Here is an 11,781-nt window from a genome sequence, read left to right as displayed (position 1 = left end):
TATGTTTCGAACACGTCTTTTTGACAATAAACGGCAAATTTGGACATTTCCATTGCAGTACATTAGGAACTTGCAAGAACTACATTCACATTTTGAGAGAGACATTCGCCTCGGTTTCAGCAAGTAGTAAATGAATGACACAGCTGGTAATTTAGTATGGAGCTGAAGCGCAAACTAAGAATTTCCACTTATAACGTTCGTTCGGCAACAGTATAATACCGTAATACTGCAGTGATTTGTTCGCCCAATACATGAGACCACAAAAGTCATAGGATATCATGTGATCTCTTACAGAAATATTGAACAGTGCTGCCCCTATTGCCGTTCATAACTGCGAAGTTTTGCCGGTCTAAGGTTTGTTGTCTGAGCTAACCTCCCGATTGTTGTTGTTGTTGTTGTTGTTGTTGTCCAGAGACTGGTTTGATGCAGCTCTCCATGTTACTCTATCCTGTGCAAGCTTCTTCATCTCCCAGTACCTACTGCAACCTACATCCTTCTGAATCTGCTTAGTATACTCACCTCTTGGCCTACCTCTACGATTTTTACCCCCTACCTCTACGATTTTTACCCCGCACGCTGCCCTCCAATACTAAATTGTTGATCCCTTGATGCCTCAGAACATGTCCTACCAACCGATCCCTTCTTCTAGTCAAGTTGTGCCACAAACTCCTCTTCCCCCCAATTCTATTCAATACTTCATCATTAGTTATGTGATCTACCCATCTAATCTTCAGCATTCTTCTGTATATGTATCCAATACCTCATTATTTATGTGATTTAACCATCTAATCTTCAGCCTTCTTCTGTAGCACCACATTTCGAATGCTTCTTTTCTCTTCTTGCCAAAACTATTTATCATCCACATTTCACTTCCATACATGGCCACACTCCATACAAATACTTTCAGAAACGACTTCCTGACCCTTAAATCTATACTCGATGTTAACAAATTTCTCTCGATTACGCCCCATAAATGTTTGATGGTATTCATACAGGGCGAACTGGATGGCCAAATCATTCCCTCATATTGTCCAGAAAAATGGTAGTAGAGGGTCTTCAAGTTGCCAAGCATAACTATTTCTAGTCAATGATCAGTTCAGTTGGACTAGATGACCCAGTCTATTTCATGTAAACACTGCCCATGTCATTATGGAACCACCACAAGGTTGCACAGTGCCTTTTTGACAACTTGGTTCCATGGCCTGTGTGGGGTCTGTGCCACTCTCGAGTCCCACCATCATCTTGTGCGAACTGAAATCTGGACTCATCTGATAAGACCACAGTTTTCCAGTCACCAAAGGTCCAACTAGACCGCTGCACTGTTGTAACGGATACATTCGTCATATGTCCCACATTGCTTTCCGTGGTTGTTTCACAGTGTTGCTTGTATGTTATCACTGACAACTGCACACAAATGCTGCTATTCTCAGTCATTAAGCGAAGTCAGCTGGTCGGCGTGTTATCTGTGGTGAGACATAATGCCTGAAATTTGGTATGCTCAGACACATTCTTGGCATTGGTTATCTCAGAATATTGAAGCCCTTAACGATATCTGAAATCGATTGTCACATGCGTCTAGCCCTCCATCCAGCATTCAAAGTCTCTTAATTCCCATCGTGCGGCCATAATCACACCAGAAATCTCTTCACCTGGATCACTTGAGTACACATGGCTAATGCACTGCCCTTTTATCCATTGTTACACGCATATCGATATCCCATGACTTTTGTTACCTCTGTACATGTTAGTAAAATTAGTCACTGTGTCTTCCTTCCAGTATTAGGTGAAAAATGCATGATGATATACATTCATGTTAGTATACCATAGGTTAAAATTACTGTGGGAGTCTTTTAACCTAAAGGTAACAGGCACAGATGGCCTGTTACTACTAAATATACTCTAATGACCGAATCATCAATCCAGTGACTGACATGGCAAATTCCTTTAACTGTCTTGAAAGTAGTGTATTATTATTAACTACCAGTTATAGAGGGACCTACAGTACAAAATGAAGGCCAAACCAGACCACAACCTGATATTCTATTGTACATGAAGCACACGTTAGTTTCTACAAGAAATTCTAGACTGTCATACCAGGGATAGAGCTATGGACATTTGGATTGGCTTGACACTTGGTATGCAAAGATACAAAGCAGCATAAGATAATGGAAGGTGGTGTATGTGCAGTTAAGCTTTTTGCAGCTAAAGTGAGATATTCCTCCCGGAAATCTTGGTTGTGGTGATAATGAGATGTGTAGTGCAGCCCGAGGTCTACGTTGGAGTGGAAGGGGATGATACGTGGATCATGAGATTGAATTCCCAAATGTGCCCATGTAAAAATTAGGCCTACCTTTCAACTGTAAAGACAGAAAGTTAAAGGAGCAGCACTCTCGTTAGAAGGCAGATAACATGTAGCAAATACTCGTACGAAGCACCAATGTGTCAACTGGCAACGAGAAGTGAAGATAGAGTGAGAGAATTTATGATGTATAGTTTAAGTATCTAAATGATTTGTTTGCCCCTTTTTTATGCACAGCTGCACTTGTTCCACCTCCCTTAAGGTTCTCCTTCTTTGGAGACATGAATAAACGAATGAATGAACAAACCTGACTGAAGAAAAAGAAAGCAAAAAACATTCAGCCTACTTTGCACTTTCAAGTAGGCTACTTTCTATCACCTCATGAAAGCTCTAACAATGTTTCCATACTTTCACTGTATCAAAAGGAAAAGTTCACTGAAGGAAGCTATGAAATAAAGATACAAAACTGCTTACCTAAATTTGAAAACTGGCAACACTTCCACAGCTTGCAACTATAAAGAGATAACTTTCTAGTTAAATGCTGTCAGAAAGGTCACAGTTCGTAGTAATAGACAGAAAGTTATAGAGTAAAACACAAGTAATATCTGACGTTCGCCAAGGAAGTATTATACGCCCTCTATTGTTCCTGATCTATATTAACGACATATGAGGCAATCTGAGGAGCCGTCTTAGATTTTTTGCAGATGATGCTGTCACTTACCGTCTTGTCAAGTCATCAGATGATCAAAACGACTCGCAAAATGAGTTAGATAAGATACCTGTATGGTGCGAAAAGTGGCAATTGACCCTGAATAAGGAAAAGTGTGAAGTAATTCACAAGAGTACTAAAAGAAATCAGCTAAATATCGATTACGCGATAAGTCACACAAATATGAAGGCTCTAAATTCAACTAAATACTTAGGGACTACAATTACAAATAACCTAAATTGGAATGATCACATAGATAATATTGGGGGTAGAGCAAACCAAAGACTGCGATTCATTGGCAGAACACTTAGAAGGTGCAACAGGTCTACTAAAGAGACTGCTTACACCACGCTTGTCCGCCCTATTCTGGAGTATTGCTGTGGAGTGTGGGATCCGCATCAGGTGGGACTGACTGATGACATCGAAAAAGTACAAAGAAGGGCAGCTCATTTTGTATTATCGCGAAATAGGGGAGATAGTGTCACAGACACGATACGTGAATTGGAGTGGCAATCATTAAAGCAAAGGCGTTTTTCGTTGCGACGGGATCTTCTCGTGAAATTTCAATCACCAGTTTTCTCCTCCGATTGCGAAAACATTCTGTTGGCACCCAGGTACATAGGGAGAAATGATCATCACTATGAAATAAGAGAAATCAGGGCTCGCACAGAAAAATTTAAATGCTCATTTTTCCCGCGCGTGCCGTCCGAGAGAGAGAACGATAGAGGGACAGCTCGAAGGTGGTTCATTGAACCCTCTGCCAGGCACTTTATTGTGAATAGCAGAGTAATCACGTCAATGTAGATGTAGAATGGGAATTTTGTGGCAGCGTGGGCTGTTCATTGAATATCACCTTAGTAGTAAGTCCACTGGAACATTTCAACCTGTCTAAAGCTGCCCAGGTCGACTGTTGGTGATGTGACTGTGAAGTGGAAATGTGGAGGAACAATAACAGCTAAACCGAGACCAGGCCAACCTTATGTACTGACAAACAGGGACCGTCCAGCAGTGCAGAGGTTGGTTAAAAAGTGCACAAAATCAGTGGTAGGCACCACTCGTGAGTTCCAGAGTGCTACCAGCCGTCCAACTAGAACACAATGAGTGCTAAGCAAAACCACTGGGCAGGGGATGATTGGAAACGTGTGATTTGGAGTGACAAATCGCACTATACCGTGTGGGAATCAGACGAAAGGGTCTAGGTTTGGCAAATGCCTGGAGAACATAACATTCCATTGTGTGTAGCAGCAGCATTGAAGTACAGAGGAGTTGTTGTTATAATATGGTAATGGTTCTCATGGTTAGGTTGAGGACCCTCATACTGTGTTCAAGAAACAGCTACATGTGGAAGGACATGAACACAATATTGTATGCTGTGTATAGTAGAGGAACAGTTTGGAGACAATGTACTGTGTCATAATGCAGCATTGTGAGTTAGCGATTTGTGGACAGTAACATTCGTGAAAGGGCCGGCCTGCCTAGATTACTGATGAGAACCGAATGCACCATCTGTGGAATCAGTTAAAACATTGACTTCACTCCATACCCCACATCGTTGTGGGTGACCGGGCTGCCATCCCTCCACAGACATTCAGATACATTTCCCAAATGAGTTCAAGCTATCACAAGAGCTAAGAATGGACACATCCAACGTTAAAATCCACTGATACGTATCTCGATACTTTTCATGAAATACTGTACTTGGACGCTGTGTGTGTGCGTACGTATATTTTGAGCTATTTATTTTCATTATATTATGATATCAAAACCTGAATCACTGTGAAATTATCCCTGGATGAATAAATAAATCAGTTTACTGTACTAAAAGGAAAATTCAATGCAGAAAAGTATGAAATTATGAGACACAATTGTTTACCTGAAAGTAATAAAAAAAGTTGCTGGGCAGTTAACATTTCTACAGTTTGTAGCAAAATACATCATTTTCTATGGCAGTGTTGCTAAGAATGAGAGTTTACAATTGTGTGTCATGGATTTGGCTGAACCATCACATAGATTCTCACTACTGACAAACAGTTGCTATCTATTCTGGCTTTTAGTTCAGTACGTATAACTTTTCTGCATCGCTTAAATCTTAAGCAATGTTTTGACGAGGTAGCCAAGTGGATGGATGGGGAACATGTCTTATACTGGCTAAAAGCCTGTTTCAAGTCTGCATCCTGATTTTGGAGAATTTTTGTTTTTGTTACATAAAACATACTTCCCTGAAAATAATCAGTATCTATTACAAATAATTTTATTTAATAACTAAAATAATAAATTATTGACAACATAATGTAAATGGACACACAAAAAAATCTACTCACCTAGCAGCGGCAGGAGAAAACACACACACACACACACACACACACACACACACAAAAGGGCTTAACTTTTACAAGCTTTCAGAGCTAGTGGCTCCTTCTTCTGGCAGAAGAGGTGAAGGAAAAGGGGTGAAGGAAAAGGACAGGAGAGGGCTAGGGGAAGGGGTAAAGTTCAGAAAAGTCACTCAGAACCCCAGGTCAGGGGAGACTTACTGGACAGGATAAAAAGGAAAGACTAATTGTTGGTTACTGCACAAGACGATATTTGAAAACCTGAGAGCTTGAAGGTGGAATGCTTATGTTGTATCAACCGATGTCCAACACATAATGCCTTGCGTGCACATCATGTTCTGAACCGTAGGTATCCTGACAGATGGATTGGTCGAGGAGGAACAGTTACTTGGTCTGCTAGGTCTCCCGATTTAAATCCTCTGGACTTTTTTCTTAGGGGACGCACTAAAGACACAATATTCCAACAACTCCAGAGGACATGCGGAAACGTATAGTGCTTGCTTGTAATTCTCTTCAGCTGGCAACACTGGAAGCAGTAAATAATTCTTTCATTTAACGAGCGCACCAGTGTATCGGTGTCCAGGGTCACCACTTTAAGCAACTTCGAATGTTCTACTCCCAAACAGTGGTACAGGAGGGTCAAAGTCAATTTTGGTGTTATGTTTTCACTTGGTTTTCATTTGTTTTCTGACAACTCCAGCAAGTGGACGAGTTTGTGATCCCGGGCACAAAGTCAGTATTGTGTTATGTTATTAATAACGTTTTGTTTCAGTGAATGGTACACTGTGATACACTTTAGAATAGGTCTTTAGGAGAGGAACTGAAGAATCAAATAAATAAATAATAAAAAAATATTAGGGTGCCATTTAAAAAAGTGATACCAGTGTTCATATCTTTGTAAGAAACACAGCTACAACAAAGACAATCATGCTGATTGATGTCCCTAACGGCTTAAGAACATTTGCTTGAAACATTTTGTAACTTGCATCTGGACAGTTATTTAGGGTGATCAAGACAAATGAGATATCCTTTATAAAGACAATACGATGTTTAATGTTATTATCTAAACATTTGGATGGACATAGATGATTATATTGTAATATATGTAATATAAATATATATATTTAATATATGGAGATTGGAAACATTGTTAGAAAATATCTCCAAATGTTCTCGACTGATGTACTTCAAATTTTTACCCGATACTGAAATAAATATTCAGGAGGACAATGTCTGTATATTTTTCAACAACTATGTACAGGTTTTCTAACAAAACCACTGTGAGAAAGAAAATACTATGTTGTGCATTCCTGTGAAAATCTGTGGATCCATTTTTTTCCTCAGTCAGTTTTCACTGTGACAGCTTAAACTGAATGGGTAAATCGATTGGGGTTGATGGTATACGAGTTATGAGAGAAATCTCTCCAGTGGCTGGATCAGTGACGATAGTAGTTTCAGTAACATTATTTCGCATTGTTTTGGTCTGCAAATGGATAGCATTACACAGCCTCACATGATTCAGATTGTGTAGTGTTATTCTAACCGTAAGCCAATCAGACATAAATTACAACATTCCTAAAATGGAAGTTTTATGTTATAACTGACTGCAAGGAAGAAAGCAAAGCAGTACATTGTTGTTTACGCCATTTTTGTTTAAAATTATATGCACGAAGAAACAATATACATGGGAGAAACATTTTGTGTAATTGCTTAATCCTAGCGACACCGACATATTGTCCATAATGCACATTGCCAAGAGTGGTGGTACTCCACGCTCATAAAAAAATAAAGTAAATGAAATTCATTAATTGTTGGTGACTTATACTAACAACGTACTTTTTAAAGCAATACTGAAGTGCTAGTAGAGTCCAGAACCTGAAAATACCTTTGAGCGCACTCTTAGCAATATCACACACTTTCAATAGTGTGGACTACCAATGACATAAGAGGGGTAACTGTATGCACACTGTAAACAAAGAATTTTACAAACGCAAATTTTGTTAATTTTCGCAGACTTTTACTCACAACATACTTTTTAAAGAGATGTAAGGTCCTGAACCTGAAAATATTGACTACGACTTTTACTGGGGACTGTGACTTCTGCTACCAAAAGTTAAATTTTGGGATTAAGTTTAACTGAAAAATTTAAGACATTTATGTAACCTGGCAGAAGAAGTCATTACAAACAATATTTTTGAAACTTTGAAATATAAATTATCTGACTAGATTACAGTAGAAAATCCAGGATGGAATGTAACAATATTACGAAAAGGAAAGTTGCTATTCACCATATAGCGGGGATGCTGAGTTGCAAATCTGCACAACAAAAAGACTGTCACAATATAAGCTTTCGGCTATCAAGGCCTTTATCGAGAACAGATAAGACACACACACACACACACACACACACACACACACACACACACACACACACATTTATGCATGGACATATTGAATGCTAAACAAAATAACAACACTCATTTAGTACACATACAAGATGACATTTTAGAAAACTTCAAACTTTTCTCACATCTCTTGTGCTGATGTATACCACTTCAGAGGAGTGATATGCGTTTCTACATCTGCTTACCAACAAATGGTAGTTGTAAATGAAACTAATTTACATAATAAATTTTGCAAACTGAGAGTTACAATGAGGAACAATATTTGTCTTCAGCGCGGGACAGTGATCGCATCAGGTTCGTGAGAGTAAATACTTGCACGGACATGGAACTAAGTTTTTCACAGGTCGCCATCCTGTCCTGGAGATTGGTGAACTTGCAAACGATGGTTATATTAACAGTAAACACGTGTTTAAGAGATGGAAGGTGAACTTTGGAATTTATTATTGCTCTTGTATACTGAACGTGGTTGTTTAATGTAGATCGTCCATACAACAATGCAAACAGAGTTTGATTTGTCAAGTCAAAAGTGAAACGGAAAGTTATTTATAAAAATGTGGTGTAGAAAAAATATCAGTTCTGCATTTTAAAGTAATTGTTATCGATGTGAAGAAGCAATCCAAGAGAACAACATTCACACTAACATAAGGAAGATAATATCCACTGAGTCGTCTCTGAAGATGTAATGACAAAACCCACTGAAAACTGCGCTCTTTATCTACATAGCTGTACTATTCTTATTTGCATTACAATTATTTAAGGTATTTGAAGAACACATCAAAATATTGCACCACTAGCATCTATGAATTTTTTGGTGGATAAATGTTTACATTGTGTTTCAGTAAAAAAAAAAAAAAAAAAAAAAAAAAAAAAAAAAAAAAAAAAAAAAAAAAAAAAAAAGGCTGTGGTGCTGCATGCCAATGTTAAATTTGGTTAAGAACATCAGTGCTCAGGCAAGGAAAAGTAGAACCAGGTGACAGTTTCAGATGTCAGTAGACGTCAAAAAAACCACCAACAACGAATTTTGAAATGAATCTAATGAAACATGTACAGTTTTAAGCATTATTTGGCAACTGCAAAGACAGATTTCAAATATGTATGAAATGTTACTAGCAGATGTTCATTACCTGCATTCAAATGGCAATCCCATTCCCTCTGCCCCACAAAGCCACAAAAATGTTCCCATCCTTCTGGAATCACTCGCTTTCTGCTCTACAATCTGGTAAACTTATTACTGTCAGCGTAATAAGACAACTTGGTTGAAAGATAATACTTCTAAAAACCCACTGTCAGTGTTTAATACTTGATACATACTTGGAAACACTCATGACACACAGCTTTCTGACTTTATATTGGTTTCAGTTCTGGCCCATCATAATGGTGAATAAATGTCATACATCAAATCAGTTTGAAGGCTGCAAAACTGTTAAATCTAGCACTGTACTTTCAGAAGGTGGTCTAAGACTGAAATTGGCACAATAAAGTACACAGACAGCTGCACGTCGTGAATGTTTACAGCTGTTTAAAACTGTTTGTCAAAGAGAAAAGTACTATTTATACATACAGAAGTTGCAAACTAGACATCCTGGAATATTGATAAATTTGCAGTCACTTAGAGACACCATGTATGTAATGGAAACACATAGCAAATACACTGGAGTTCTCAATACATTCAAGAAACTTTGGCTTAAAAGGCCCCACCTATTCTGAACTCTTGATATCATCTTGTCTTCTTCTATTCCCTCAAAGTCAACTCACCACAAAAATAAATTGGAAAAACACTCTGTTCTTTTAATTACTCAGGAGGAAAAGGCGTAGTCTCTTACAGCAGTCTTGTTTATTTATGTACAAAATCTATAGAACAAAAGAGCATTAAGAGAATATGTTTGATCATCTAGCATGTTTATTCTTAATGTTTTCATACTTCTACTGGTTAATGCATACATTGGTGTAGTGGGAATAAAGAATTTCAGCGCAGACCCAGTGAAACAGATTCTGCCATATTTTGTAGCATTGTAGTTTGTATGTTTATCCACAGGATTATTGAGCTGGGCACATAATGGATGCTATCAGCAAATGTAGCCAGAAGTATCTTATAACTGTTGTGGCTTTGCTATGAAACTAATACAATTTGCCTTCCACCACCACCCCCACCCCTCTTCTGTTTTACCAATTACATTAAAAGTAACCTGCTTCAAGTGCATCTGTTTTAACAGCGTTACAATGGAAAACCTCAAGTGACTGTAAAGCCCTGATCATGGAAATATGCATCTGAAATAAAAACCTGAAAAAACTTAAAATACTAATGATGAATTTCTGGGTGTACAGCCAAGTTGTTTCCATTTTTACACAACATTATGAAGGAGTCTGAGATGTGGCAAGTTGAAATTACTCCATATGTTATGATTTCAACTAATGAAAATAACTAATATTTTTTCTAATCTTTACCTTAACGTGGTAATATACCTCTGCAATTTATATGTAGCATATCTTAAAGATTTCAAAAAGCTATCTAGACTGAAATTGACTTAGATTTATTATTGATTTTATTATTTCTACTGTACTGATTGTTGTAGTGAATGTAGTTTTCATGAGAGTTTTGCTAATAAACGTTAGACCTACTTGAAAATAATAGTATAGCTCACCATGCAGAATTCCTTGTGAGATAAACTGCATATTGAGATAAATTAACATACACCATTAGAAAGACTGACATTCCAAGTTTTCAGTAACATATTCCAATTTTTCATAAAACTAATTAGCTGAGTTAGTGGTACTCACTTCATGTGGTTTGAACCTGTTTTGCCCAGTGTCAAGAGGAGGCAAACGCAAAAAGGTAGGGTCGATTAATCGTCAACATTTCAAATGTACAGCGTATGATGGTACCCCATTGGGAAATGGCAGCAGGGGACAGAAAAGGCCACCAGGTGCACTCTGAGTATATGCCTGGGAGCCTCATTCAACATGTTGAAGAGGCTATTGCAGTAGCCATTTAGGGTACAGTGTGCAACCAACAGCAGACTGTGGTGCACGTTAGAACAAATTATGTCTGTCGTCTGGGCTCTGAGGTCATACTTAGGCCGTTCCACTGACTGGCAGAAAAGGTTGAGAAGACGAGCATTGCGCATGAAGTTTCAACAAAGCTCACAATTTGCAGCCGCAGGGAAGTGTCGTAGGACCGTTGCTATTCACACATAAATGACCTTATGGATAACATCGGAAGTTCACTGAGGCTTTTTGCAGATGATGCTGTGGTGTATCGAGAGGTTGTACCAATGGAAAATTGTACTGAAATGCAGGAGGATCTGCCTCGAATTGACACAATGTGCAGGGAATGGCAATTGAATCTCAATGTAGACAAGTGTAATGTGCTGCGAATACATAGAAAGAAAGATCGTTTATCATTTAGCTACAATATAGCATGTCAGCAACTGGAAGCAATTAATTCCATAAATTATCTGGGAGTATGCATGAGGAATGATTTAAAATGGAATGATCATATAAAGCTGATTGTCGGTAAAGCAGATGCCAGACTGAGATTCATTGGAAGAATCCTAAGGAAATGCAATCCGAAAACAAAGGAAGTAGGTTACAGTACACTTGTTCGCCCACTGCTTGAATACTGCTCAGCAGTGTGGGATCCATACCAGATAGGGTTGATAGAAGAGAGAGAGAAGATCCAACGGAGAGCAGCGCGCTTCGTTATAGGATCATTTAGTAATTGCGAAAGCATTACGGAATGATAGATAAACTCCAGTGGAAGACTTTGCAGGAGAGACGCTTAGTAGCTCGGTACGGGCTTTTGTTGAAGTTTCAAGAACATACCTTCACGGAGGAGTCAAGCAGTATATTGCTCCCTCCTACGTATATCTCGCGAAGAGACCGTGAGGATAAAATCAGAGAGATTAGAGCGTACACAGAAGGATACTGACAATCTTTCTTTTCATGAACAATACGAGACTGGAATAGAAGGCAGAACTGATACAGGTAATCAAAGTACCCTCCTTGACACACCGTCAGGTGGCTTGCGGAGTATGGATG

General features: G+C 38.6%; 1 protein-coding gene across 1 annotated transcript in view; it reads right to left on the bottom strand.

The window, feature by feature from the left end:
- Window positions 1–11,781, bottom strand: part of LOC126295230 (uncharacterized) — a 2,305,622-nt gene that overhangs the window by 1,699,409 nt on the left and 594,432 nt on the right. The gene's annotated exons all lie outside the window — the stretch shown is intronic.

Source organism: Schistocerca gregaria, chromosome 11 (assembly GCF_023897955.1).
Source record: "Schistocerca gregaria isolate iqSchGreg1 chromosome 11, iqSchGreg1.2, whole genome shotgun sequence".
Classification (NCBI taxonomy): Eukaryota; Metazoa; Arthropoda; class Insecta; order Orthoptera; family Acrididae; genus Schistocerca; species Schistocerca gregaria.
This window is presented reverse-complemented; position numbering and strand designations above follow the sequence as displayed.